The sequence below is a fragment of the Phalacrocorax aristotelis genome, chromosome 12 (genome assembly GCF_949628215.1).
Source record: "Phalacrocorax aristotelis chromosome 12, bGulAri2.1, whole genome shotgun sequence".
NCBI classification, from domain to species: domain Eukaryota; kingdom Metazoa; phylum Chordata; class Aves; order Suliformes; family Phalacrocoracidae; genus Phalacrocorax; species Phalacrocorax aristotelis.
In genome coordinates, this window is record NC_134287.1 from 7,666,941 (window position 1) to 7,691,630 (window position 24,690).

At 39.6% G+C, this 24,690-nt stretch overlaps 1 protein-coding gene across 10 annotated transcripts in view; it reads right to left on the reverse strand.

Moving 5' to 3' along the window:
• LCOR (ligand dependent nuclear receptor corepressor) overlaps window positions 1–24,690 on the reverse strand; it is a 61,731-nt gene that overhangs the window by 32,390 nt on the left and 4,651 nt on the right. For 3 of the 10 annotated variants that reach the window (XM_075108039.1, XM_075108040.1, XM_075108041.1), the window contains exon 2: window positions 646–747. The exons of 4 other annotated variants lie outside the window; for them this stretch is intronic. The gene's annotated coding sequence lies outside the window, so the exon portion shown is untranslated. Of the gene's footprint in view, window positions 1–645; window positions 748–11,911; window positions 12,005–24,690 lie in introns of all 10 variants that reach the window. 3 more of the 10 variants (XM_075108034.1, XM_075108035.1, XM_075108037.1) reach the window with 2 other exon arrangements.

Genomic DNA, 24,690 nt, shown 5'->3' on the forward strand with positions numbered 1-24,690 from the left:
GAGAATCAGGGTATTGACCCATAGGTTTATAACACTGACTCTTTATGGGTAGTGACCCCTCAGAATTTGAATCCAAAATGAAACCTTAGGGAAAACAGCTCATTATCTTTTTGTTTAAAAAATTGTGTTTTTTCCTCTCTCTCTCAACAAAAATCAGAAGAGCTCAGAAATTTTACTCAAACTCAATGCTCTTAAAATAGTAACTGCCAATGACTCATGCCCCCCAGTTTGCCGTGCATGCAATTGCACACTGAAGTCCCTGCCAAGTTTTACAGCTTGGATATTGTACAATCATAGTTTGCTAGCCCACTGTTCTCAGTGATGCTAATGCCACTCCGGTTTTATTAATATTAAATATTGGATTTAGCAGTTGCATAGCAACAGCAGAACATCTTATGTGCAATGCTTGACATTAAAAAAGGCAAATAAGGGAACTATGAATGTATTCAGAAATTATACTAAAGACTGGCAAAACTGCCATGAGGCTAAGCCCTATTCCCCCCCAAATGCAAAGTGCAATGCCGTAAAGACAGTATAAGCCCTGCAATGTAGTATTCAGTCATTCAAGACTCCAAAAGAGCAACTGTGTACAGTTAATCATGCATAATACATTGAAAACAAAATCTTGAAAAAGGAGCTGCCTACTTTTTATAGTATTTTCTCTCCATTGTCACTGCTCTTAGAAGCTTGAAAAGAACATTTCTTTTCCCACCGATTGTCCTTTTCCATTTGGCAGATGATATTTTCCTGCATTTCAAATGGAACAGAAATTAACATGGCTGCCTCTGCTAAATTCCAGTTTCTATATTTTCATCACATATATTTCCGTGTCTGACAGTTCACAGCAGCTGAAGAGCAGGGCCAGGGGAAAAGTTGCAGGAATAATAGAATTAGAAGGGAGGAAAAGGGATGAAGATCCCAATATTTTAGAGCCTTCTCTTAGATATGTTCCTCACAATTAAAACAGCCATACACTTAACCTTTATAATGTTACTGGTGACCTGTTCAAGGAAAAACATCTTTTGGGTGTTAGTGTGAGAATTCAGAAAAAAAAGGTTTTAATTTTTTAAAAAATACAACACTTACAAAGTATAAAACATCTTTTCTATCTCAGTAGGCTCTCCAGCAAGTGAAGAATTAGCAAAAAGAAAAAAGAAATCCCAGAAAGAACAAAGGAAATCCTCAGTACTGAAACAAAGGTGGAATAACTTTTTAAATTGAGAGGTTGCTCCACACTTACTACTATTTCACAGTTGTTAGCTCTACAAGTAAAACAATATTTAAGAAACATTCTCTAAACTGTCTTCTGACAAAAATCTAATAGGGATGTGCCATTTTTATGCTAAGAGTAACAAGCACAGAAATTAAAACAAAACAAAAAAAATCCAACAAAAACCAAACAAACAAAAACCCAAAACCACCAAACAAACAAAAAGAAAAGAGTTGACTATGCTGCTTTCAGCATGGTGAAATTTTGCTAGTTTTGCCTCTGCATCTGAACAGTTTTACCTTCATCTTTTCTGGTATTTCCCTCCTCCATTCTGTAATAAAATATTTTAAATCAGATTTAAACTGTAATTATAGTTTGTTATAATTAACAGTTAACAGTATAGTTAACAGTTTAATACAACAGTTTAATTTCAAGCTTTGCAAAAAAATAAAATAAAATCCAGCTAGATCCTCATACCATCTTTTGCCTCGAAATTGAGAGCACTTGTAATAATGAAGTGGCTACCAGGCTCCTTGAGACAACACTATTAGAGAAGTTGATAGTCCAAGAGAGGACTTTACTAGCTGATCTCTAGCAACGTGGATTAGCCAAAGACACATTCTCCCCTTTAAAAAATAGGGATGCAAGATCTTCAGAAGGAGACAGGGCTGCATTTCTAGACTGCCATTGACACAGAGCCTAGCACTTCAAACAGTGCTTTTTTCCCTTCCACAGCACAGCTCAAACGTACCCTTTAATACTCACTACATAATCCAGCCCTATACACATATCTAGTCAAAGCAGTAAAGCTTGTACCACTAACTAGAAGTCAAATAATTTTGAGGATAGTAAAGAAAAGAAAGGCTATAATCTGTCTTTACTATTACATTAAAAAAAAAAAAACCTACACAGCAAGGGCCCTGAAGGGGGAAAATAAAAACCAACATAACCAACATACATAGTTATCAGCTCTTCTGACCTAATCTGTGAATATGAATTTATAAGCTAGATCTCAACAGACTAAATAAGTACCAGCCAGGGCAGTAGTTAAGTATAGTAGATATTGTAGACCAATTGCAATAGAAAATAAGGCAACTGATTCATCACCATTTATTTATAATAAACAATCAGCCTAACACATAGCCATTTGCATTTTAAAAGGACAACTTCAAAAAGCTGGAAATTGAGTCAAATCAATTAAGACAATAGTTGTCTACATCTTCTGTTTAAATTTCTTAACTATTTAAGACTTTTTACTAGAAACTCTCATAACAATATCATGGGTGAAAAAATCTGACCTATTAATTAAAAATAAAAAACAACCAAAACACCCTTCCCCCCAAAAAAATAACAAAACCCAAAAAACCTGAAAACTACAATGCAACTAAGAGTGAAAGCACAAAGAGAAGACATGAGATTGGAAGAGGAGCAGGGCGATTCAGAGCAGAGAATGTACATCAAAATTCAGAAATGTTACAAAGGTCAGAGCAAAGAGACACACACAGCTTTAAAGTAAGCAAACATAAAACCCAGAAGGCAGCACATATGCATATTACCCCCAAAAATTATGTAAGTATTTGTGAATGTCCTGGTAGTGACATTCAACAGAATAGTATATGATCATCCAACAAAATCTATCAAGGTGATGTTATTTAACACTTGTAAGTGAACAGTGTTAAAATGCTATGGAGGTGATTTTTAAAAATTTTTTTAGTTACTCAAAGAAAGTTTGCAGCAGTGTTTAATTCCAGAAAGTCTTGGACTACTGAGAAAGTTCCAGTGGGCTGGGGGAAAAAAAAAATAAATCATGCCTTTGAAATGTCAAAAGATTAAACAGATAAGTGCTGGGGTCTCAACTTGGTAAAGGCTTTCAAAAACAAGGAACAGCTCAGAGGACTACTGAGGAATTAACAGCAAAAATAGCATCAGTCAACATGGGCTTACAAAACTATTTTATTTAATGTGACTTTTATGGCACTAAAAATTTGGTTAACAACAGTAACAGGTTTGATATAATATGTTTAAATTTATGTAACCTTTTTGGGCTGGCACAACACATTTTAACTAAAACCAGCCAGGAAAATAAAAGAGAAAACCCAAACCAACCAGCCAGCCACATACATATAAAGCAGATTAAAAATCAATTAAGTGACAGCTTTTGAAATGTTTGTGTCAATGGGAAACCACTGCTGGTGAGGTCCATCAGGTATTGGTTCTTGGCCTGATGCCACTTAGTGTTTTAGTCAGTGACTTGGAAGAAAGCAGTCACTAAATTTGCAGGAGATACAAAGACGGGAAGAACAGTAAATAACAAAAGGCCCAGGTCATAGAGGCTGCTTACCAAAGCAAATGCAATTAAACACTACTTCGAAAGGGTGGCAGAGACAAACGGAGAAAGCCACAAGACACACATCTAGAAACGGGAAAAAAACAGCTTCTCAAAGACATACCCAGATCCAGCAGCTGAAATTGGAGGCTGATCAAACTCAGCCAGACATAAGACACTCTTAATTTTACAAGGGTCCAACTGAAAACACAGGACGCACACTCCAGGACAAGACCGATGCTCTCCCTAGCCTGGGATGCTGCAGGTGTTATTTAGGGAACCGTGGGCTGGCCACTAAGATCCATTCCCCTTGTACTCTCCCCAGCACTTACATTCATCATGTTAGGAGTCTCATTAACTGGCAGGAAGCAAGAGCCACCACCATCACATCAGGTTTTTATTGGATTTCTCATGCCTAGATTTTCTGGTCAAGAGTGGATATATTTATCCACAGCTATGGGATTTGAAGCAGGAATTAATTCAGAAAAATCCTACAGTCTATGTGTAACACGGGAATTCTGTCTCTTTCAGGACAAAAATCTATTAAACTTGAATGTTTCAGTCACAGGCATCTTAATAGAAAAGCAAGACCAAGCAACAAGGGAGGGGAAAAAAAGTCACAGGACAATTATTAATATACACAAAGTCTCTGGACATGCATATAATTATAAGTTATTGCATGAATAAAAGAATATTCACAAAATAAAAGAACCTCCCATCCACCTATGATGAGAGAGCTCATTATCTGAATGGAGCCCAATTAAGTACTCTAACTACAAGTGAAAACAACTTTGTCTCAGCTTACTGGGGAACAAAGAAAAAAGCCGTGCATCTTCAGTTATTTTTCAAAGTTCATGCTTCTACATTCTTGTTAATGAAACCACACTGCTCAGGGACTTAGTGCAGATGTCCCTGCTCCAGAGACACAGATGCTTTAGTAAATGCAACAACTTTCTGGGGGTCTTACGTATCAATAACTTGGTTCTGTAAGAGCAATAAATACAGACACATACATACAGAAGAACTAAGGATGTTAAGGTAGGTACTGATTAGAAGAATAAGTATAACCAAGTCCTATACAGCAATACATAGCTCCTCTATAGCTTTTTTCACCAGAACACCTTGCGTTCCCAAGAGAAAATATGTGGTATTATCTGCTGAGGTCCCTAAACAGGCCCTTGGAGCTCAAGAGAAAAAAGAATCCTTTGGCCTCTAGACTAATGCTTTGTTCAGTGCAAAGCAGCATCTCCAACACAGAAGTTTCACTTGAAGCAGTCAAGAAGCCAACAAGGTACATATTTTGTCGAACAGCCATTTCACCTACCACAGCAATAAGCTGATAAATCCAAAAAGGGACAAACCTACTATGACAGCAGGCAAATACTGTTGATAGAAGTGCTTCTGACCATCCATCCTGCAAGAATTCATTAAAATTCTACTACTGGTCTGTAATTTTAATAAAGGCAACAAAGGTGCAGCAGGCCATCGTCACTCTTCTCTCCAAGCATGCCTCTCAACCAAGCAATTCCTTTTCCTCTGAAAATAAAGCCTAAGCACGTTTCCTCTGATGGAATATCAAACTTGCAGCAAGGCATTTAAAAGTTAGAGCTAAGTAGGACAGAAAAACAGCTACATATCTGAACTATAGTGGTCCAATGCACTTGCCTTCACAACAGAAAAGAGCCCTGCCAAATCCCCTAAAAGAGGGTAGATCTCTCCCCTCTACAGGGGAGAAAGGAGAGGCAAAGAAAGCAAGTTACTAGGCTGCTTTGCAGTGTGAAAAATAGAAACAGGTCTCCCCATTCTGTGTCAGCCTCTAACTGGCAGGTTATCTCACTGATCACAACTGAAAAGTCACCCCAAAAAAACCCAGAGGTGACAAGTTATACAGCTTATTGCCAGAGTATAGCAAGGCAAAAGTCATAACATGGACCATCTCCTGCCCCACTCCCACGAGGAGTATTTTTGGTGTGATCTGATATCAAGAAGAGAATTACAAAGGCATGCAACCTTCTTATCTCTAATCAAAAGCCTCAGCAGCAGAATTCAAGAAAAGTCAAGGACTCTGCAATGGCTGCCTCAACATCACCTCAAGATACAGCAATTGCTCTGGCAGACTGAGCTGTATTCTTCATGTGGATTTGCAAGGGTGGGAAGATCCTCCGATTTGTAGATATCGCATCACTAATCTGGCTAGGTGTTCAAGTCAGGGGCTGTGGGCTTTTGTTTTACATTTTAACTCAAGAACATGAGGTTTATTGTACGACTATCTGGGTTTCTTCACAGCCAGTCACCACCAATGCAGGGCCTGACTGGAATCTTCTCATGTAAATACTTGCATTTTATTACTTTAGAAAATAAACCAGAAAACACAGACATCACAAAATGGCAAATAATGACAGCAGAAGAGTTTCAACTACCAATTTTCCGTGTATCCTTAAAAAGGTAGTTTTTACTTAATGATAGACTAAGACCTAAATTAAAAACAAAACAAAAAAAAACCCAAAAAACCCAGCAAAACCCAGAACAAACTTTAACACTAAAAATTGACGTGTGAGTTGTTTTTCAGTATCTCAATTCAAAGACAGTATTCTCATTTGTTCAACCTCCAGGCCTGGAGCTCCAGCAGGCAACCAGGTGCAACTTTCACTGAGAAGAAACTATATCAACTAGCTAGAAAGTTTATAAACATATTAAAGAGCCAAATAACCCAAGAATGAAAGTGCTCAATGGCACAACACATCAGGGACCAGAAGTTTTAATATAGAGACCTGAACATTGCTCAAACTCGAGGCAACTTTTTCCATATCCAGTGTTGCATTATTTATTGCAGCAAAATAAAAACCTTGAAACTTTTTCCCTGTTGGAGACAGCCTGTTAATGCTTCACTGCCAAAGTTAAGACGACATTCATTAACTACCCATGTTAATCCCCACACCCCACACTCCCCCAGCACAAGCGTAAGAATAGCCTTGCAGTAGACAGAATTGATCTGCCTGGAAAGTGCCTCCCACAGAAGACATAGGATTTCTAGCAAGGTCAATTCACTGCTCCACTTTATTTCATGGCCATTAGTAACGCTTATACCACAGATCAGCCAGAGCCAGGTGTGCTGTCAGGAACAACTTGCCCCAAGTAGGTATAGCAGATGCCCAAATCTGTTTAAACCATGGAAGAACCCTCCCTCTCCCCCAAAAGTTGTACATGTGGAAGTACAGGATACCAGCAGTTTCCACCCCAACCTCAAGAGATACGTATTGGCATGGTGCAGAAGCATGTTTGAGGTGTGGGCTAAACTGGCTGAGATATTAGCTGTATGTCATACCCCACCGTAGTGCTATTGAAGAGGTTTGCCTTCACCTAGCAACTCAGTCCTGCCCTACATCATTCTCTCTTTGCAACACACAGCCACCCACTGAAACCAGACTAGCTGAAAATGGCCCAGAAAGGGGAGGCACGAGCTGCAGAATCCTTTTAAACAAGGACTGCCAGCAGAAAAAGCATCTACCAAACCACAGCTTTGATCTAGCAAACCCTTGGAGTATGATTCGGTTTCACCTCCTTTATCACAGGAGGTCAGTTATATCATCAGTCATTACTGAATTAACTCAATACATTATTCTCCTCTTTTTGGATCTCAAGTTATAAACACCCCTTTCCTCATCACTACAGAGATTTTCAAATCTATACAGGAGTCTGCAAAGGGGAAAGAAAATGTGATTCTACTTCAGAAACTAAATATAGTTCTATCAGATTTTTAGTGATGGGTGATGATCTTCAACAAATAGCATAGATTTGTGAAAGTTTATTGAATGTTTCTCAGTTGAGAGGTGAATATACAGAGTTTACCTGTACAGTAAAAACTGCCAAGAACCTTTTTAGTCTGTTATTTGTGATTGTAAAAGTCTGTCTGATGTTAAATAAACCTCCATCATAAGCCATTACATAATTGCCCAGAGAGTGTGCCTTCTGACTTCCAGCTAGCTAACAGCATCCTGAAAAATCTTACTATATGCAAAGACAAACCATTTTATTAAGCAATTATTTCACTAAAACACTAGTGAGTATATCTAAATTCTGATTAAGAAGCTAACAGAAGAAATGAAGAATCTAAATGATAGAAGGAAAGCTAAATCATTACTATGGTGAATATGAAGCGCACCTGATGTTTTGAGAAGGCTTCCCACAAACTCTGGAAAAGTATCCTTAGCCTTTTCAGATGTACTGTTCAGTTGTGTCTCAACAAAAAGGATAATCTAGGTGAAATCAGTGGGTGATACAGGCAGCTACACAAAAATGAAAGGGTAACTGAAAGCAAGTCAGGGGGCAAAAGTTATCCACCTTAAATACAAACCCCCAAAAGAAACATCAGTACAGAGAAGACATGAGCACAGAATTCATACTAGCCACAGAGCAGGTTATAGTGACTGTCACCCCTGAAGTCACATTTGAAAGTGTACCTCAAGTGAGGCATTCGTGAGTCTGCAACACAAGGTGCAAATGGAGCACAGCTAAGCCTAACAGCCCCCTCCAGCTTTATGGTCATTTGCACAACAGTATCAAGAGCACAATGGTACAAAGTAAGCACATGCGAACTCCTGCATAGAGCACAGAAAGTATAGCTGCATTACCGGTGTTATTTTAGTCCTGCACCAGCAGAACTCAATGGTAGCAGAAATATTCTTACTGATCCTTCATTCACACTTTGGGTTATTCCTATCCACTAAAGAAGCTGCAAGCTCTGATATTTCTCTGGAAACAGAAAAGCATAACCACAGCCGCTGACAACTTTTTAACAGATTAAAGCAGCAAAACAATTTGGTGCTGAAATAAGTTGTGGGAACTGAAATTGCCAGATGTGATCGAGCATAACTCAGTGTAGACTACGAGAAGTGAACCTTCTTTAAAAAACTACACACAGATGCAAGAAACTTGCAGTAAACAGCTGTAAGATACCCCAAACCTTTGGGGTTTAGTGGAAGTTTTCCCAAAGAGCTACTGATAAATCTCTCTCTCACTTCTGATGAAATGAAGGCAAACATTACATGACGTGTAGCAATTCTTCGAATCTTAATAACCTTTTTGCTTCAGATACCCATCATCAATTCCATAAGCTTCACAGGAGAAGCGCTGAGTTTCTTTAGGGTATTTTGTGTCCAGCTACAACTGGGGTTACACTGAGCTTTTCTTTTTCCTTCTCAACAGCAACATGGGACAGAAGAAAGGCATTTTTATTCACACCCTTCCCTTTTCACTGGCAATACAAACAACTATACAGGTGCACACAGAAGACAATGGGGGGAAAATCGGTTTTGCTTGCATTATTTCTAGACAGGCACAATTTCCTGGCCTAGTCCAGTTATGTCAGCAGGAACAAGTGGCAGGACCAGTGACAGCTTAGACAGCAACACTGCTGAAATCAAGACCTATTTGACTTCCTTGTTTGCCTTCTCAGATTGCCTTTGCCTTATTCTATTTTGAGACAAACATCTGAAGTAGGTTCTGGATCAGAGCTGAAGATTACATTCGGAAGAAAAACCATGGAATTTGGTCGAAGCAGAAGTAACATGATAGAGGATACGTCTTTTATGATGGGCCATTCAGGATTTCAAGGTTATGCCCAAGTATCTTTTCTGGGTAGCTACAGTGAATTTGGTGTCTACAGGTATATTTAAGAGTTTATGTTGTACTTAACTTGAGTTATATGCACGGTAATTTCAGCACCTATCATCATCTTTAAGTCTTCTTCAAGCCAAGCAGTTCTGTGCAGCTTTTTGACACTGCTCAGCCTGCTCCGTCTCATTTACTCCAGACCTTCTGGAGTCAAACATTTAATCCACTGTACTTTGGCTGAAGCCACCCTATTCCCTCACAACTGTTGTTTTCAGTCTAGCTGATGATCTTTGCTTGAAATCAGCACGTGTGATCTGAACTTGAGAGAAGACTCACTTCCTGCACACTAAGTTTCTCATTGTCATTGAATTACAGCAGAATCTCAGAATATGCTCAGTTTTTCAAATTACAGGTTTCTAGTCAAGAACACCAAACTGTTACAAACATCTGGAGATCAGCATTCTAGACCAGCCAGCCTTGCTCCAATTTAACAGTTGGTATCTCAACAAAAATGTCTTAGCAGACCTGTTACTGCCTCAGGTCTGTCAAAGAATGAAGTCCCCATTTAGGATGCTCAGCAGATCTCAGAACAATTCTTTGGTGCTAAGTGTGGAAACACTGAAAGAACACTCAGCCTTCTAATAAACTACATACCATGGGTCTTTCGTTCAAAAACTGAGTTAAGTTTTCCAGGTAATCTACACACAAAGCTTCTCAAGCTTGGCATTCCACACTATGGCGTACTGCTAAATTCACTGGAGACTGAAATATCTGTAACAACCTCTACATGAAGAAACAACAGAAACACTTCACAAGTTTGAGTGCTGCTTTGCTGGAAAAGCTTCAGCTTTCAAGATGACAGTCGCTGTCCACTTACATCCAAAGCAGCTCTTTCTGTAACTTCTGAAAAGTCCTTTCAGAACAAAGCCTTAGAAATGGATTTCCCAATCCACGGCTGGGAACTGCCATATGAACAGTGGCGGAATTTGATACAAACTGCGCTTCTGCAGGCTACATGCTAATCACCTGATCCTAAGGGATTAAGAGTCTAGAGTAACACTAACAGATACTCAAAGTTACAAAACAGGTTGATGTCTATGACACTTTGTAACTACATTCCCTTAAGGTCATTTTTTCCCCCCTACAGAATTCTTCATACATAAGTTTCTCTAAAAGAAGAGTATCACACATGTGTAACAACCACAGAAACAGAGAACAATAAACTGCCGAAGACAGCCTGTGTGAGAAGCATTAGTAACAATTTCACACAAGTGCCTTGCTCCCCACTACTGCCAGTTTTATACCTTAAATCCTCTGATGGTTGTTTCAGATAAAGCTGAATTTTAAACGTGTTCTTTAACATTGGAAACATCTCCAGGCTCAAGAAATATTAGACTTCTAGAACACATTGTGCTTCAGCAGATTTGATAAAATAAACAATAGTACTTAATGAGTCTCAAATTCCCTTAAAAAGCTTGTAAGCAACCATAACAAACTTGCTTTTCTACAAAACCACAGGAATAACACCAGAAGGGGTGAGTGAAGGAATCAGCCACTAAAACAAAATGCAGCAGGATACTAGAACAAGTGTTGCAAAACACTGCACTTTGCTAGCGCTAGTTCTTCTGAGAACACCTGTCAAAGCAGCTAAGCCAAAGAACAACTGCAATCTTACCTAAATTTATCACCCATGTGCAGAGGTGGAGACTACAAATGAATTCCCAAGCAGAGAAACTATAACCAACTACTTCAAAATATTAGCCAAGATTGGAAACAGTTTCAACAAATGAAATTCAAACCACGTGAAGAGGAGGCTCCTTTCATTTGCAAGGGGAAAAGCACACAAACGCGCTGGAAAACTAAGGCTGCAGAAAAACTTGCAAAATCCACAGCTATGAGATAAACATTGCATTCAGCATCAAATTCACTTCAGTAATTTAAATAGTCGGTTATAGTAGTGTTTCAATAAGTAATTAAATTGAGTAGTAGTTGAATACATGAGACACTCCAAGAGGTGGCCGAGCCAAAAATACATTTTTTAAAATAGCACATTAGTTTCATGCTTCTTTATCTTTGAACTGCTAATTACTGTCAGACAATAGCTCACATAACAGAAAACATGCAATATCTCATTTTGTAATAACTACACAATCACAAAACACATTTTAAAGGAAGCTGCATTATCAAATCTGCAAAAACATTTTAGCATAGGGTTTACTCTTCCAGATAACTGGTTCCTTACAAGTACCAGAATAATGTGACCTGCGAGGCAGGGATTCAAAAAAACTTCAGTGTGCAATTTTTTATTTTTTTTAGCACTTATTTGATGCAAGTATTTCTATAGATATTTGACTATTTCAAGTATTTAAAAATCTCTCCTAGGGCCTGTATTCATGCATTCAGAAGTCTGAAGTGGTCTTTCATAAATATCTTGAACAAGTCTAAAGATTTTATATGTTCTTGGATTAACCTACAGTTAATCTCATTAGACAAAGAGCCAAGATTTTGAAGAATGAGCGCTAAAGCTATAACACTAAACAAGCCTGGCTCATTTAAAAAGCAACCCTGAAATTCTTCCTACTCCTGCACCCGTTTTAAAGTCACCAATAAGCACTAGTCAGAGTGCAGAGAAACTGTTTCTACCAGCAGGCTTCTGAATATGCATAATGCCAATAAAGCTAATTACATTTCAAAAAATAATAATCTGTGCAATTAAGATACTGGCAACATTTTAAGGCAAAAAATTGTTTAAATATACTAACATCCTAGTCTTGGGATATCCAGTCAAGCTACGCAAAGAGATGTGTTTGTCCCTTGCATACTCCCAAATGTGGAAGTAGGATCAGAAACTGGATCTGGAAGAAAGGGTAAACAGCATGTTAGTTAAATTCACAGAGGATACTACGTTCGGAGATGTTGCAAACATTAGTGCAGACAAATACATAAATGACCTAGAGAGAAAATAAAATTAGTTTAGAAACAAAAGTGCCTCATGAAAAATAACCTCAAACACTCAATGCAGAGGAAACACGGGGACAGGGGAAGAAAAAGTAAAATGAAAGAAACCTAGAAGCAGCAACAGTGGACAGTCAGCCAAATATTTGCATTGAAAAACAGTTTAGAGTTGCAGAGGCATCAAACAGAGCAGGGAAATTAAAGTTCTTTCTACAGTCTTTGAGCCCGTAACAATAGCCATCTCCTTGCACAATTGCCAGGGACTAAAAAATTCCCCTTCACTCCCAGCAAGTGGAAAGCTCTTCTCAATGGCAAATCAAGTTCTGCAGGAGGTAAGGTTTAATTTTTTTTTAAGCAAAGTTAACATACGGTTAGCATAAGCCTACGCAGCAGGTTCTTCCAGTACTTCTGCTGCTCATGGCTTTGTGCAGAACAGGAGGAAGCTAACAAAATTAATCCATTTTTACAGGTGCAACTCAACCTCTTATTGTTCATATGTATTCATGTGGTCCTTGAGAAAAGAAACCAAAACAGCTAGTTCAACTACTTTAAAAAAAAACAAAACACCAAACATAAAACACAACCCTTTACCTTTGCCTTAAAGTTACTTTCCCAAGAATGATATCCACTCATCCATTGTGGTAGATGTCTGCACTTACCAGCTTTAAGGGCAAAGGCAACAGGAAGAAAGAACTGACTCTACCTTTAGAAAGGCTACAAGAGGATTGCCAGTCCCAGCAGCCACATAAATATAAATACAGAAGTTTATGTAAGCAGCATACATCTTCAAGGATTGTCATGCCTTTGTTCCTCAGAAAGGCTTCCGGGCACAAACTAAGTACTGTTTATTCTGCTTCATCCCCAAATTAAGAGTTTTGCAGGGTTTGTTACACTCTCAGTAACAAGCCTTCAGCGAGGGAACCATGTAGATGCTTTATACTCAGGACAGTCCACAGATCAAAAAGGAAATGAAAAAAACCTAAAAATCTTTTAAAAGAAACCATCTTTCTGCCTATCACGTTGCTGAATCTTAGGACAAGCTCCAGCATGGAGGCTTCTGCTTCAGTTCATGCACTTCATCATCACATGAAAGCAGGAGTCTGAAGGCTTTCTGTCCTCTTGACAACCACTAAGCTATGTGATTTCTGAAATAAGTCATCCTATGAACATCTACAGCTTCTGCTTGTGGTGTGATGGCAAGAACAAAGAAACAGCTCCTACCAGTCTGCCTCATCTTTGGCAGAGTCTGGTTAGTCCTGCATATTTCAATGGAGATTCAAATGACAGATTCCCAGGCATCCCTCAAACCAAAGGCACATAAAACACAGCTTTTAAGGGTATTGTAGCACCATTTTAAAGCAGTTCAAACTATAGGGCCAGTACAGAACTGAGAACCACATCATCTCATTGAAGCTTTGGACACAACAAAAATTATTCTCTGCTTTTTTGCACCATGGGATATTGGCAAAGTATCTATGTAATCTTTTGCCTCTTTTGAAGGTTCAGTGCTAGTGTGAGGCAAAATTCACAGAGGCAAACTCCAATCATGCCTACAGATTCAAAGCACAGTCTCATGAGCATATCTTTCAGCAGTAACAGCAGGTTTTGCAGCCCTTCCTTTCTCTGCTCAGTCACTCACTCCTACCCCTGCATGCCATCAGTTACATTGGTGCAAGTTCATGAGACTTCATAAGGGACAAGACAGGTGATTTCATGCCCTCCCTCCCCTGTATATTTTTTTAAAGGGGTAACTTCTGCAAGTTCACCTTGCATAAGAATGGCTGTTCAGGGTTAAGACAAAGGTTTAACTAGCCCAGAATCCCAGTTCCAATAAGGGCAAAGTGTAAGTGCCCACACAAGGGGTTGCCTTAAGCAAATGCCATCAGGAAAAGCATGCCCAACAAATCCCAGAATATATCTGCTTAGGAACCAGAAGCATAGCTACCGCTTAAGAGACTGTTCAAGAACAGAGCATGCACTTACTCCGAGTTTTTGGATGTGTAACTGCCTCGGACTCCTTGTAAGTGAAAAACATGGGACATGTATTACAGTGAAGATGTTGGAGAGTCAAGGCCAATTAGAACAGAAAGGAGCTAGAGTCAACAATACTATGTGCTGCATAGGTTTTTGCACAGCGTGCTGCTGAGAACAGGCAAGACATACAGGAGCAGCCCAGATTCGTGCTCCTGCAGGAAAGACCACAAAGCATGGATCACAAAGCTCCAATGGAAGGCAAAGGGATCTACTGCTGAATGAGCAAATAGATGTGTTCTGGGAATTATTCTTATTCCAATTCTCTCCAGAACACTGTGCTGGTCTGACACAGCTCTGCTGTGCTCCTTGGCCAGCTGTCAGAGTTACTGGCTGACAAATCTCAGCAGATGAATTCAGCACAAGTACTGAACTGCCCTTAGCTCTACCTGTTTTTTTGCCCTGGTGACTCCTGTTTGGAAGCAAGCCCTATGACAACTTCCAACCTTGCCTAAACACAAAATCCCTAAACCAGTAACCATGATGAATATGCATCCTGACTGACTGACCACATAGAAAGCCCAGTCCAAACCTGCTTGACTCATATATCTTGTGATCAGCCCCTGCATTCTCCTTGCAAGTTGCTCTTGCCGACAGCAACTAGTGATGATCCTAATATCTCCATTACAACATCAGTTTCTCTGTAATTTTCTGTTAATTTGTTGAAGAACAAACACATTGGATAAAAGATTTTTATCTGCTCACTGGAGACATACTGCAACTTGAGGCATATTCACTAGCAAGGGAACATCAAGAGAACGAGTGTTGCCTGACTTGAGTGCGTTAAAGGAGGGAAAAAAATTCAACAGTAGTAAAACGCACATGCACGTAAAACGTATGATTGCAAAACACACCATGTAAATTGTTAATTATGAGGAATAAGAAGACTCAAAATTCCACAACTCATCCCAAGTTACTAGAAGACAGATTACTGCAAACTGAAGGTGACTGTAAACAGGGAAGTCCACTCTGCAGCATGTCTTCAATGTCTTGAGGCTATGATTACTGATTACGTGGCACTTTAATCCATGATAAATCCACCTCTCCACTGAGAGGGCTGATCCCACTCATCCTCCCCAACCCCCAGATGCTCACTCATCTTGCATTTGCATGGTAAGAGGACAGGATGGTTCAGGGACCAGCTCCCTGATCCAACCTGCCATTCACCAACATGAGATGAAGGCACTAGCACAAAGGGGTGGTATGATCACCCCTCTCTGCAGTATTTTAAATTTACACCAGATTAAAAAACACTGTGTAACCATGAATTGTGTTTTTACAAGAAAATTTACTTCCAGTGCTATGCATCCCTTGGATGTGTATTCTATTTTTCTGTGGTGGAGCCAAGACCTTTCCTGAAGGATCTTCTAATATGGCCCACATTAAACAACGCTCATTAAATAATGCTCATTTAGATTTAATTATGTAAAATCCTGATTTCTCAGAAATTAGTATCAGTTACTGCCCAAACCTGTATCTACTATAACTGCAATACAAATTCACATAGTTTGGCAAGGTCTGTAGGTGGACTTGCAGTTCTTCAAACTTGGGGTAAAAAATGCTTTATTACAGTTGCCCTAGTGTAACTTCTCCTTTACTTAAAAGGGAAAAAAACCTCTACTGAATACTTCCTGTAGCATCTTCTACACACTAGACATCAACTTTAGGATATATAAACTAGAATCAATAAATTTCACTATTTTCCACTAAATCAGTGATTTTGCACAGAGAATAATGTCATGCCTTTTCAGAAATCTGACCCTCTACAAACTTGCTTACATTACTGTGATGCAAGACAGTTTAAAAAAAAAAAACCAAACAAACTATAATGTTTAACTTTATTCTGGAAAAAGAATAACTCATGGCTCAAAAGCCAACAGTGGTTCTATTAAATATATCTTGAGGCCTCTTTTCTGATGTTTATTTCCTCAAAAGAAAGGTTCTCTGATTAATCTGTCTAGGCAAATCTCTATGCTGTCCTAACCATTAACTCAATAACTGAAAACCATAGGCTTTTAGGTTAACTTTTTCCAGGTAACTTTTATTTGGTTCTCTAAGCTTAATAAACAACAACAAAAAAAACCCAAACAAACAAAAAACCCATACACCACAGAACCTGCTTGCCTTCTCCCACCAGTCTCTCCCCAAACACTATCCCCCAAGTTTCACACTAGAACTTTAAAAGCAAAGGCTTCAAAAGAATATACTACTTTCTCTCTCATGGGAAGATGACAGGTACTTACCTGAAACTTAGAGTTTTCACTTAGAATAGGAAATATTTTGTCCATTTCCCAAAAAATTATTTAAGATGTATTTGGAAGACTATCAGAGTTTCCAGTAGTCTGCAGTTCCAGTACCTTAAAAATAAATAGCCATGGTTTCCCTTCAGACAGGTCTCTAAGTTTCACTACACTTACCCACACCCCGTCAAAAAAAAAAAAAAAAAAAAAGAAAACAAAAACCCCAACCATCACACCACTAGAAATATGTGTATTTAAGGCTATATTTTAATGCAAAATTTATTTTGTTGCTCTGGTTGACCTTCCCTTTTTCTTGTCTCGGGATTCCACAGAAACGTCTCTCAACTAAACGAACTATACCATTTAGTGTGGTACTCACAGCCCACTTAATCCAGAGACAGAAGAACAAAAACTTTTTAATTCTTTGTTTTAGATGCACCTTTACATTCCTTCAGAGGATTCAAACAAGGCAAATAATTATACAGCTATTAATGTTTATCATCTCCTTTTCTAAAAGCATTCTCTGTGAAGTTGACCCTCATTTATGCTAAACCTGGATTTTCGAAAGAGACCTAGTTTTAGAGAGGCATTCATTTTCCTTCACTGGCTCTGAAAGGAAAGGCTCTTGGGATATTTCAAGGCTTTGAGGTCCCGTTAGCTCATATTCAACTCTATCTTGTTCTCTACCTCCCCTCAGACTGAACTAACAGGGAGGAGGCACCTGAGTAAAAGAATGCATTACCAAGGAGATGGAAGGTCTGTAGACAAGTATTTTGCACGTCACTTCAAAAAGGAGAGTAAGCTTATGACCTTCTGTGAGACCACCTGAAGTGAAAGATTGTATTCCCAAGACCACCTGGCTCATTCAGCTTTAGCCCCCAACCCTAAGCTGAGTGTGGACTCACAGCAGAGTGAGCTAGTTATCGCACTAACAGCAAAGCCCATTTGCATGCTGGCTGCCAGAAGGCAAGAATTTGTCCACAGGAGAGACTCACTTGTCACACCTAACCACCAGCTGCTCTAGCAGGCACCAGTGGCCTTTCACAGCCACTGCGAATGGACGGGTTTTAGCTCAGAGGCAGAGGACACCACTTGTCTGGATTCCTCCACCTACCCACATCCACGGCTTTTGTTCTGGCCCGCTCACAGCTAAGGCCCCACACACCCTGCTCAGCCTGATCTAGGACCTCTCACTAAGATCAAGGCTTATCAAACCTTGACTTCAGGACCCAGCTTACAAACAGATCCTGATATAGCTGCACTAGCAAAACTACGGGGCAGCAAACCAGTGTTCAGAGCAAGAACTCTTGAATGTTTTATTTATTTATTTATTTTAAAGTTTGGCCACCACCAACAGCATCTCAAAACTATGCAATAAATTCAGCATTCTTAACCCCGCAGTACAAACCAGCTCTGAAATTAGCTCTGTCTCCTGCTTGCAGGCAGCATCATGAAAACGCTCTTAGGGAGCACCACGGCACTGTGAGAGCAAGGATCTATCTGACTTAAAGACGAGATCAGAGAATTGCTCTTCTCTTCCCCCAAACTGAATATGAAAGAACTATTCCTCTTCCCTTACAGCAACGGAAAGCCCTCCAAGTTCCAGATAGTGGAAGAACAGACAGGGAAGAACATCAAGCAGGATTTAGGGTTAGGATGCTAGAACGCCCATGATAAGCAGAAGGTGCTGGTTTCTTGGGAACTAGTGTTTTTGCATAGACTTTTCTTTTTTTTTTTTTCCAAGTAGGTTTAGTCCTGAAACAAAAAAGTTTCTAAAAATAGCTGCTTACTTTCTGAAGTTTGTGAGGTGTCATCACAAGTGCACTTAACTGCTAAAGTTCATCAACATGCCAGTAAGTATAGACCAAAGCAGCTGTGATCGACTTCGCCATACATGCCTTTCCCCCACCATCTCCCATTATAAATAAAGCTGCATAAGGCATTTCCTGTCCCAGGGGCAGGAGCAGTCCTTGGGCTGTGAGGGTTTGAGAAAATTTAAAGCCCTGTCTGCCGTTCTTATTTGGAGCACAGAATTCAGTTCAAAGTACAAGCAGCAGGAAGATACGAATCCAAGATTAGTCACAGGCAAACAGATGACTTAGGAACAAGAACCAATCTGTTTGTTATAGGCAAGGACTGCAGCCTCCATGGCAAAGTAGACTACAGTGCTGCAACATCTTTAACTTACGAAGTCAATTTTTAATCTAGTTTGAAACTGAGTAACTTGTTGAGTAGAGCGACCTCTGAACTCTATATTCAATTTTATACTGTTAGCGCACTCAGTCCATGACCTCAGCTATGCTTCTAGTAAAATAAAGTGAGCTGGAAGAGTGGTCAGGATGGAGGTTATTTGGATTTTGTTACCCAGAACAGCAGTGCACCTAGGGATTACCAAACAGCTTAGTCTCCATTCCATACTTTAAACACCTTTTAGTCACCAAAATAAATAAAACCATGTCCTCTTGAGACCAGAAAGGCAGTTTACCTGTTGTTTCAGGGTACCTGGCAATGCACGGCACAGACTACAGCAGTTTACACCCAAGCCTGTACATTCAAAGTTCCCTTCACAACCATGTAAGGAAAGAGTGCTAAAGAAGTCTTTAGATCTAACACAAACTGTGTGGCTGGAGTTTGGCCTTCACAGCAAGGGTCTTGGAAGGAAAAAATACAGAGCTGTGAGTATATGGAATGGGGTACTTAAAACAGACACTTAACACCACTCTAACCATTCTCCAGAAGTCAGCTTTCAAGCCGAAGTTTTCCAGAGTCAGTCTCCTCCATGATATCCATTTTTGGATACAACATACTTTTAAATGGTCAGGTAGGAGAAGAGAAAGGAAAGATAAAACTCAATCCTAATCTAATAGATGACTAAATATCATCTCATACTCCTTAACACCTACAGCCACTTTGGAAAAGAAAAATAGCCCTTGTTTACAAATCATTTAAAGCAGTAATTTTCAAACTGTGGGCTCCTGAAAAGCATAAAGATCCCACACAATTTAAACTACTGGCAATAGCCTTGTTTTTCCACAGTTGCTCTTTGCCAGCTCCAGGTTGAAAACCACTGATTTAAGAGAGCCCTGGCAAAACACAGTTCTTCCCTCAATGGGTTAGGCTTGCTCAAGAGATAAATACGGCATTCCTGCTGAATTTAAAGATCATACACAAAATGGGCCTCCGCATGGCCCATCTCAACTGAGCACTGAAGCCGCTCACTCCCAAATTGCTGCACATCACTAAAGAAAAATTGCAGAGGCAAGACCAAGGGGTTAGATTTTGTCAAGAGTTTACAAAAATATTCCTGTAAGATATGAGAATCAGCTTCTTGTAACATCTTACCATACAGTTTCAGATTATTACATTTTTATTACTTTGTATGAATGCACAGGATGACGAGGACAGAAAAGATTTTTTTAAAAAAAAACAAACACACAAGAGAAATGTGCGGGCAGTAGTTAAGCATTTAACCAGAAACACCAAAATCAGTGTTATACTTACTATAACTTTGTCTCCCAAGTATAAGCTAGAATAACCTAAACAGTCATGGGAAACATTTCAGGGAAAAAGTTACTTCCCTCCCCCCCGCCCAAGAGCCTTCGACACTTCATTTTTACAAAGGCTCAGTACACCTGTCTTACAACACATTTTGAAGTACAGATACTCACCTAAACCTACATATAACCAACATTTCACACTTAGTTTTTCTCCTCACAATTTTCTGTCCTTCTCTCAATCTTGTAATATTTTGAAAGATAGTAATTTACTGTATGCAGATAAATGATAACCACTAAGGTCACTGAAACATTCTGCTTCCCATTGAACAAGAGTGCAACTTTTCCAAAGGATGTTTAAAACCATCAAGGGGCACTCTTCTTCCCAGGCAGTGAGGTCAGCCAGATCAAGAAACAATCATCAAAACAAAAGTGCAGAAGTTTTTCCTAAGAGAAGTTTTCCTCATGCCTGTTTTGGAAGTGAAGACTATCCGATGGCTGGTTTTCCATAAAAAATAAGAAAGACCCTTGTAAGAAACCCCAGAAGAGAGATTATAGTACCACATAAACTTAAATTTCAATAATCACTTCAAAATATAAAAGGGAAAGCTAGGGCTAAGGTAGCTATGCTCCTCCTTTTCTAAAGGATGTAAATGGAATCACTCCTTTAAGAAGATTGCTTTTAAGTTTTCTTAGGTCAGAAAAGACATTACCTCCATGCTTTCCTATTCTCTTGCTTTTGCATAGCAAAATGAAAGTTACTAAGCATCCACCTCTCCAAAAGTTTTCTTCACGCAAAGGACACAACGGCATGTTTTCAGAAACACATCCTAAGGTCATGACAGCACATCACTTAGAAAGCAGCATTCACCATTTTTGCCACAATTACGACTCTTAACCCAGGAGATGACCAAACCTGAGACAAGGTCTGCTATAACACTAGCTTATCTTCAACTTGTTCATGAAAAGGACAAAATAACTGCCAAAGAAGCCAAGAGCCAAGCAAGCCAGTTTACTATCAGCATTTAAATAAAGTCAGTAAGGTCTAATCACAATCTATTTTGCATATTCCAGTATGCTTATGTATTTCCTAAGGAGCCCAAGACTGCAGGAGATAAGGCACAGGCTAAGAGAGGGCTGTTCTGGCCACAAGACTCCCTGGCTGAAGCATGCACGCATGTTACTCTGACTAATCTGCTGCTATCCCAAGACGAAGTTTCAGAACTGACCCACATGGCGGTCCGTGCATTAAGCGCAGGCAGAGTACGTAAGAGCTTTGTGCATATGAATTTCTGTGAAGAGTTTAAGAGCTGCAGGACTAGCCTGTCCTTGCAGGGCAGGAGGCTGGACTCAAAGTCTGTTACATGGGTAACACTACAAGCTGTCGCCTGTAACATGTACAGCAGCAAAGGGAGCCAAACAGCAGATTGCTGCAGACTAATGACCGACACCGCTCTGTGCTCAGATGAACAGGGTGAAGAGCATTAGCGTTGTCTACTGGCCTGGAAGTATTAGAGTAGGGAATAGCAGGCTGAGGGTTGAAACTTTCACATCCTTTTGTTAGTGTCACCAATGAAGAAAGAAATCAAGAAATGAAGAACTCTGCAGCTAGACTACCTGTTCCTCTTCCTACTGTCAGTTACTCCACTTTCGAAACATGACCACCACCCTAACCTAGTAACAGCAGAGGAGGGCGAAAGATGGCATCAGATAGACTCATCTAAGCATTGTCTCCAGCTAGACTGAAACGCCCATACTATAAGCATATGCAAAAAATGTTCAAAGGGAACCAGGAAATTTTTCATTAGTAAACTCACAACTCAAGAGTTAAGATTGCCTGGTGGCCTCTGATGTCTTTCCACACTGCTGGATTCAGCTTCTGAAAGCTTCCTTTGTTAATGAATACTAGGCTCTTGTCCAGTCCTCTTTTCTCCCCCTCTTTTCCCTCCCATAAAATATCATGGTCCTCAGAGCATAAGGAACATCCTTTGTCTCTCTGCAAATCTTTCCTGTGCAGCCACTTTGCTGTCGCTTCTGGAAAATGCAACAGGAGTACCATCTTTTCCTCTCCTCTGTAAGAGGAATGGAAAAAACAGATGGAAACATCATCTGATAGAAATTTTACTACGTAGGAAGTGGCGTCCTGCAGAAACGTTCAAACGCCATAACCTTCACTTCATCTTTCATGTGCCGGCAGTATTGATGTGTAGCTTAAGTCTCCTACTCAGCTGAGCGCTGAATTTTTTTGTCAACTCACCATAGAAGAGCACATGGTACTACACAGCATACAAGGCAAACTAAATCTGAGGTAAAAGGTAAATGACTTGAAGATGTCCAGAGAAATAACAGCACAGCATTCTCCAAGAAAAAAAGAAAGAAGTTGAAGCTCTCATTTCCCAAAATGGCCTGGATTTATCAGAGAACTGAGGAACCCCAGAGGCCTGCAGAGATAGTGAGGAGAGGTGGTGTAAAGCTGCAACTTATTAATGGAGGTACGGGATGAGAGTGCCCAGTGTGGTCGGGAAAGCAAAGCCCATAGTTCATTATCGGGGGAAAGCATAGTATAACCCACCATGCTTTGAAGAGGGAGAATGAAGCAATCTTCCTGCTACTTAAGGGGAGACGATGCATGCAGAAATTAGCACTTCTTCAGCAAAAGACAACTTGGATTTGTGCATGTGTGACAATACCAGCTGAATAGCCTCAACTCTTCCTTCTCTGCCTCTCCATCCCCTGCAGATGTTGTAGCAAAAAAAAAAAAAAAAAAAAAGACTGTTTTCTAATCGGGTCTAGTCAGGGAACTGATTCACCAGGCTGCCACACAGAGTTGTGCCTGCACAGAGGGAACTATTTAAGCCAGCATAGACAGCACTGCTGTCAAACATAACCACAGTCTGTGGTGCAGTCACAAGACAGAAGATGCAGACTAGAAAACTCCTTGCCTTTGGAGGAGGCTATCCTGTTCTCTCCCCTTCCCTTCACCCCACGCACGTGACCCCATCCAGCGCTTCAGATGAGCTCTCCTCATCTCATTCCTGGCTAGGATGGCTCGGGTTACTAAGCATTACCAGAAGATGAGCTGGTTTTGCAGAGTCTTCTGTCAGTTTAGTAAGAACAAGCACTACCACCCCTTTTGGCCAGAGGTAGAGCCTAGATTGGCTCAGCCCATCCCGTCCAACACTGCCTTCTGAAAATCCCAAAAGTTTTGTATTTCTCAGAGAATTAGAAACATCCATCCCAGTAACCTTTGAGAACCAAAGCTTCATCCCCTTCAAAGTGAAAACATATATACATAGGAGGGTGAGGAAGACTGGAAAGTCCCATGTAAAATATTGCTGTAGTGCCCCCTCCACCTCAATCAGTATGACAGGGCTACCTTTCTTTAACCCCATTAAATGCCTATTTTTCCTCAAACCTTGCCCAAACTGACTTTCAGGAAGAATTCTCATTGTTATTTTACATTAGCTATGAAAGAACATGAGTTCTCAGACCAAAAAAAAAGGCACCCCAAAACACATGACGGTGCTTTTCTGGATGTAAGATACCCTAAGTTGGCAGAGCATTAAGCTATTTAAGTACTGTGCAATAAGGATTTAGACAACTGAGCACAAGAAATGGGATTGTGTATCATCCATTCTTAATTAAAGTGCAGTACTGTATTTCTGTACATAACTGTATTTAGATTATCATTAATATACAGCACAAAGTGTCAAAAAAGGCTTAAAAAATGCAAACAGTCCGTCAGGTACTCTTTTAAAATGGTGCCATACCACAAGGCTGTAAATCTGTAGTGTATATATCTCAGTATAAATACTACAAAGATTTTATCTAGGTGGATTTGGACTACTTCGTGCATGCACAGAATGGATTACTGTAATTCATTTTGAGAAGTTCTATTAAAAGTGGATGAACTCTGAATGTCATTAGCTCTTAGTTAAAAGTTAAGTCAAAAAACCCTATACTTCCTGCAAGACGAACACGTCCCAAGAAGGAAACCTCCCACCTTGCAGTGATAGTTATTACTTCACAAAAAATAGATTTTTATTGAAATGCAAAACAAACAAGTGATTTGGCCTAGTCCAAAACTTCATGTCACAGCCACCAGCAGAAGAACTCAAGATGGTATAATACAAAGTGATTATCAAAAATTTTTTTAATTGCTTTTGTTTGGATGACATTGTCCCTGTTGGGCAGAAGTTATTCTTCATTTGCAAATAGGGAAACACAGGCGAATCTGAAGTGATTTATGGTGAATCCAAAGAGATGTTTGAAACAGATCGAGATTCATCCCCCGCAGTTCAACTTCTACTGTTCTTCAGATGCATGACATCCTTCCATGCACATTTAAAGTAAAGCTAAATATCAAGCTGTAAATTTCACTCCTTACAACTGAAGATTTTTATTTTTAAATGACAGCTGCTTCAATTTTTTCCTGGCATAACTTTGTCATAAAAGGGTAATTCTCCCTTCCTGTATCCATCCTGCCAGCAGGCAAAAACGTTTGTGTGTAGCCCAGATCTTCTTGAACAAGCCTTCAGCTAATAAACCACAAAGCTTCTGTACAATGGATTTATATTAATAAAAAAAAAGCCACAAGCTGCATCTACATTACGTGCAGGTTGAAATAAGGCAAATAGTACCACTTGCACGTTTGCTGGGGACATGGACGGGGGCATGTCTAAAACGGATACTAGTTTAGAATAGCCCTACATTTAAACTTCTAGTTTAGCACAGTTTCAGCTAACTTGCTTTTTATTATTATTTATCATCAACATCAGGGCTATAATAAGCCTTCTCATTTTGGAACAAAGAAATACAGTC